Genomic DNA, 6,612 nt, shown 5'->3' with positions numbered 1-6,612 from the left:
CCTGTGGGGAGGCTTAGCCAAACCAACTTGGACCTACTTGGAAATGGAGAGGGCCAGCACCTCCCCAGAGTACAAAGCAGAACTGTTCCAGGTAATAGAAGGGTAAGATCTCCCTCAGAGGATTCTCACATTTCTAGTGTCTCCAGAAACTCTCAAAGGGGAATGACTTCCCCCAGAGAAGAGAGCATAAGGCCAGGATGAGAGCTGTAGAACTCCAGATAGAGAGGGAAGAGTTAGCCCTGGCTCAAGCTAAACTTGCTTTAGCAAGGGAACAGAAAATGTGTGGCTTAGATGCCACTGGTGGCAGCAACAATATACCCAGAGAGAAAGACAGGTCCTATAATACTAGAAACCTGACAAAGATTGTGCCCCCCCTACACAGAAGGGGATGACATCCACAAGTGGATAACTGCTCTTGAGAGAGCCTGCATGGTACAGCAGGTTCCTGAGGAACAGTGGGCAGCAATCTTATGGTACTCCTTTTCTGAGAAAGGGAGGGATAAGCTCCTCACTGTCAGACATGAGGATTCTAAAAACTACAAAGTCCTGAAGAGTGCTCTAATAGATGGGTTTGGCTTAACCACTGAACAGTACAGGTTGAAGTTCAGAGACACCCAGAAGACACAGACACAGGACTGGACTGATTTTGTAGATTGTGCTACTAAGGCTCTGGAGGGTTGGCTACATGGCAGCAAAGTACATGACTTCACAGGATTGTATAATGTGATTATGAGGGAGCAGATCCTAAGTCAAAGTCAAAGTCAAAGTCAAAGTCAAAGTCAAAGTATGTTTATTTGTTTTGGTACTCAACCGAGGACCACAAATTTTTTAAAATAGTTTTACAAAAAAATAAAATACACTTCAACGATCTGATTTAAAATTCATAAAGTTAAAACATGTTCAAGGTTGCTTTTAGAAATTTAAAAAGATTATAGCACACAAATTCATTAGGTGAATGTTTACATAATACGAGCAGTTCTTTTACAGTAACTATTCTACATTTGCAGTAAATTGGTCTTAGGTATCTGGATCTTGCCGATACTACTAATGAGTTGGGACATACACACAATAAATGTTCAATTGTCTGATCTCCCCCCAGACACAAAGAGCACATCGTTGTGCCTCCTAGAGTCCATTTGTAGGTAAATGTCTGTAAAGGAAGGATGCCCAGGCGAAGCATCATTATTGCCCGTCTTGCCCCGTGAGTTAATGTAAGACCTACGTATACTGGCTCCTTTTTATATTCAATAATTGCTGTAAATGGTTTATATAGTGATAGCGCATTACAATGTGCAAAATCAGTCTCATAACTAAATTTGGGTGTAAAACATTTTAAAAACAATTTCAACTGAGCAGCTGTCCAAGATCGTAAAATATCCAGATTAATTTGTGCAAGATCAAGCGCTTTAGCCATATTTCGAGAGAAGGTCTGGTAAAAGGACTCAGTTTCAAATATCTCTTTCTTGAGCAATGCTCGTAAAGTATCACTTTTTGCATGAAGAAGGTTGAAGGTCCACCGTATCACATTTGCAACTGCAGTCGCATATGAGCTAGTGATTGAAAACTCCAGCCTTAGAGCTTGTACTGGGATTGAGGCAGAGACTTTCATCATTTTCTTTAGGATTTTTCCCTCTTCCTGGTCCATGAACGACCATTGCTTCATTGGTATATATTCCGTGGAATATGATAGGACTGATGGAATTTTTACTTTAAAAACCTTTATCATTGATGCAAAGTGTTTTGTCCCGGTTGCCGAATATAGTCTTGCCAGTGCTCCAGCATGCATTTGCGACTTTCTTTTTAAGTTAGTTATTTGATTTGAATTCTTTAGTGATTTTGCAAAAATTCTACCTAAGTAGGTATATTCCTCTACCTGTTCGACTTTCTCGTTTCCCAACTTCCAGCAATACCTAACCCCTTTTTTGATTCGACCAGTAAAGGCCACGATTTTCGTTTTGGTTAAGTTGGGAATTAAGTAGTTGTTCCTAGAATAGTTGTATAAAATACATAGAAGTTCTTGAAGGCCGAAGGGGGTGAGATCGAACATCACTATGTCGTCAGCATAGAGTAGCGCATGTATGCTCTGTGCAGCTATTTTCGGCGGAAAACTGGAGCTTTTTTGGAGAAAACTTGGTAAATCACTCAGATATAGTGAAAAAAGTATTGGTGCCAGCAAGCAGCCTTGCTTAAGTCCATTATCTGTTGTGATTTGTTTAGTATAGCCTTTTTTTCCTCCCATTTGTACTTGACACCACGTTTTAGAGTGAAGACTAATTATTATTTGTAACAGTTGTTCCGGAATTCCAAGGATTCTTAGCTTTTTCCATAATGTGGGTCGATCAACCCGATCGAAAGCTGTTGAATAGTCTATGTATGCCGCGTACACAGTTTGAGATCTCCGTCCTGTGTACTTATCCAATATGGTCTGCAAAATTGCGATGTTATCAATTACTGAATGATTGGGCCGGAATCCAGCTTGTACCATCGGTATAATACCTTCAGAAAATGCCCATGTTTTTAAACGATCCAGTACTTCAGCTGCAAAGATCTTTCCCGTAGCATCCATCAATGCTATCTGGCGGTAATTGCCTGCAACGTTCTTGTTTCCTTTCTTAAAGATTGGAATGATAATGCTCCCATGCCAAGATTTTGGAACTTGCTGTATTTTAAACAGATGATTGAAGAGGGGGCACAACATTTGGCTCCATTCTTTTGGATTAGCTTGCAGTACTTTAATGGGAATTTGATCTGGACCTGATGCACCTGTAGCTCTTGCGTTCTTTATGTGCAATTCAATTGAAAATGGTGTGGTGTTATCAATCAAGCTTATTCTTTCGACTCGACTTGTAGCAGCATCAGACACTTCTGTGACGTTCAAATTGGTTTTGTATAGGTCTGTCAAATAAATTTCCCAGTCTTGGGGTGTAACAGGGATTGGTTGTAGTTTCTTTTTTGTCCCTGTTATAGTAGCAATTAACGCCCAGTAGTCTTTTTGATTATGGCTCTTTAAGGCATTCTGGATATCAATCCAGTTTTTATCATGGAATTTCTTTTTCTTGCCGTTTTTCTCTCTTCTTAGTTTGTTCTTTAGTCTATTTATGTCCGACTTGGTGGATAGAGAGAACTTCAGGAATTGTGCTCTGATTAGCTTGTTTAGTTTTTTTTGCCAATGATGAATTACACACTCTGTTTCCTATGTGTTTTCTGTTGTTATTTGCGTTGGCCTTTTTTGTTAATCCATCTAAGAGAATATTTTTTAGTTTATTAATTGTGTATTCAAAGTTGGTAATTGGATCTAAGGAATAAGCATCAGTTAATACTGGCAAGATAGGAATTAAAGAGCTGATTAGATCTAGGGCTTGAGAATTCCAGAATATGCGCCGTTGGGTGGGATTGATATTGACACAGCTTTCTTGGTGAATTATGTGACAGGTCGGGGTAGGAGAAGCTATCCAATTAGAGGTTAGATGTAACTGAGCGTGATCACTCTCCTCTGTAAAAATTGTGTGTAAATGATCAAATGATTCAAAGAGATCAAATTCACAGATGAAATAGTCCAATGTTGACTTGGTACCATTTCCCCGCCTGGTTGTTGTTGCCGGAATTTCACCTTCCACATTGCCGTTTAGTATAGTCCCATTTAGACTGGGTAAGGTCGATAATAGACTTTTGCCTCTCGAGTCTGAGCGATTTCCTATTGGAAATGTAGGAATGGGCACTTCTACTGATTCCTCTTTGTACATTTTTGCCCAATTACTGATATCTTTGTTTGAAATTTTTGCATTTAAATCACCCATTATTAGATACTGCGGATATTGTAGACTTTCAAGTATCTGTAACATAGTTTCCATATTCTCTAAAAAGATACTATCTCCCTTGGAACCAGGGGGAAAATATGCGTTAAACAATAATAATGATCTTCGATTGTCTGAGTCGTTGGTATACATTAGGACCTTAATACATTGTACATGAACAGAGTTGGTCTCAATGATCTCTTGGTCCCATTGATCTTCCTCACTCAGGAGTATTGCCAACCCCCCTTTGGCATGTCCATTCTTTGATTCTTTTGCTGGAGTGTCGTATACGTAATAGCCATTTATACTAAAGGAATTTGTAGACCAAGTTTCTTGTAGAGCTAAAATGTCTGGTTGATTTTTTATAGCATCAATCATTTTACTGTCAGTTTTTCCAGCCATATTCCAAGATACTATATTAAATTTAGAGCCAGGGTTAAACCTTAGGTTGATGATGGTAAGAGTTAGTTTTGCTGTTTAATGTTTCTGAGATCCATGCCCAGGTTTGAATGTTTGCTAAAGGTTCTTGCGCTTGTAAATCTTGAGTCCACACTATTCTCGCACCTTTATGTACTTGTACTTTTAGAGACTCTTTTCCATGAGAAGTTGAGTTTTTTTGCTGGATTATACTCCCATTACCACTTAACATATTCAGATTTCGTACTATATTCCCTGGTTGTCTTTCCGTAGGTTTGACTTCATTAGGATCAGATATTTCTCTTACGTCAAACCCACATTTGTATATAAATTCCTTGTCTCCTAGAATGATCCCTGGCAAGGTAGGTGACCAGAAAGTAACCATAGCTATTTTGTTTTGACATTTATTTGGAAAGGACACCAGTGCAATTTCTCTGCTAGTCAGAGATCGTAGTGATGATATCTGTTGTAATAGGTTAACAATTCTCCCTCGGTTTAAAGGCTCGTTGTCAATAGAACAACAATGCCCCTGCACTATACAAGTATAGAACATTAAGGTGATACCATTTGTAGCAAATGACGATCAGTTAGTATACAACCACACTTTCGGAGTGACTTTAGGAGAATCAATGATCCAAGTTCGGGTACAAGAGTTCCAAAAGGAAAGAAATGTTCTGTTCTTGGTGTTACATAAATGTTTTATTGTTCCTTTGATAATGCCAACACGTGTTTCATCGCAGGGAACCTACTGCGAATCTTCAGGGCTGAACAGAAAACATAAGAAATTTGCATTTGCAAAAGGTTCTCGTTGTGAATGCAAAAGGCTGGTGACTTGCCAAAGTGCAGAAGTGGTCATGCTCATGGTGACTCTGTGTAATTGTGACTCATGTTTGATAGCTGAGTGAATCAGTGAACTATAGAGTGTACGTGTGGTTAAGTGAATCTATTGTGACATGTATTGATATTTTTTAATACTTTTTGGTGCAAATGTCCATCTGAACAAAGAATTAGTGAAAATAGTAGGTCTAAACACTGGCCGTAGAGAGAGTGTGGTGGTATAGTGCAAAGAGTGTGGTTGTGATTGAAAGGGCGGTATTCCCATGTGACAATAGTGACAAAGCGAATAAACTAGATGTTGTATTGTCGCAAAACACACATCGCAAAATTCTTTATACACACATAGTCGGATACTTTTCGCCACTTGTCATGCATTTCCCTACTAGGGCATATCATCACAGTTACTTCACTATGTATACTCTACAGGTTAAATAAAGAAATTGTCAGGTTGGCTAATTCTGGTGCCATAGGAAATGTTGTTGCGATTTTACAAAATATATCCAAAGTACCTAGATGAGAAAGCATCGTGTGTTCGCAGGTATGTATGGTTAAGTGAAAGGACCTACATGTTGTGTGAGAGAAGACAGTCAATGGCTAAAATTAGTGAGGTGATTAAGTATATCTGCTAGGTTGAGAAATATCCGAGATGACAAAAGAGGAACCAGTAATATCGGGTAGAATCAATGAGTATAAGGGGCGGTGTAGTCACAAAGACTTTTAGTGTTTCTGAAAGGCTCCTAGATTAGGTTTATTTTGGGGAAATTCCTAAACATTATGCCACACTTACCTTCTTGAGGAAAGTATGACAACACATGTCAGAAGTGTGCGAAATGTCCGTTTCTGGACAAAGTTCTGGTTAACTGTTTCGAGTCGTTCGAGGTCTGTGGCACGCTGCCTGCGTGATTACAAGATCTGGGTAGGAACAGGCTATTCTTAGTTTGCAAATGACATAATCATAGCGCACAAGTAAAGGAAAAGGAAAAACAAGGACTCGTAATAAGTAGATACACACTCGTACCTTATTCAGTTTAGGTATGTGTCAATTCCGGGAGGAGTTGAAGAGAGTATACGAGGGGTCTTAATTAAGACACAGTATTCCTTAACAGGCGGGTACACCTGAAAGAAAAGGATTGGGTGAAGGTGGCTAAGACAAAATATATACCGTAATATTAAGGACGATTTGGACGCCAGGATATGGGGTCCTCTAAGAGCGGGGGAGAGCCGGTTTACCTTGTGCGCGTTGAACTCCCTCTTGTGGTTCCCGGTGCCGTTTTCCAATGACGGTCACGTGACGGGAAGTGTTTTCAGGTTAAATGCAGGAAGTCCGGCTGACACTCCCTGAATAGACTAGAGCGTGTATAACTTTTCAGAAGGAAATAGTCATGGCACCAAAAAGAAGAGTTACTACAGATTGTTTATCATTGGCGTAGGAAGAAATGGGTGGGTATGGTGATCGTTCAGGCAGCGTTAGTAATCGGAAAGCTCTAGCATTTTGATGCGAGCAGAGCTTAGGTTAAAAGTGTAATGTGATGATAGTATGGTCCGTGTTTACATAGATAGCGGT

This window comes from Lissotriton vulgaris, chromosome 8, assembly GCF_964263255.1.
Source record: "Lissotriton vulgaris chromosome 8, aLisVul1.2, whole genome shotgun sequence".
Lineage (NCBI taxonomy): Eukaryota > Metazoa > Chordata > Amphibia > Caudata > Salamandridae > Lissotriton > Lissotriton vulgaris.
The sequence above is the reverse complement of the archived record's forward strand: the minus strand, read 5'-3'. Positions refer to the sequence as shown.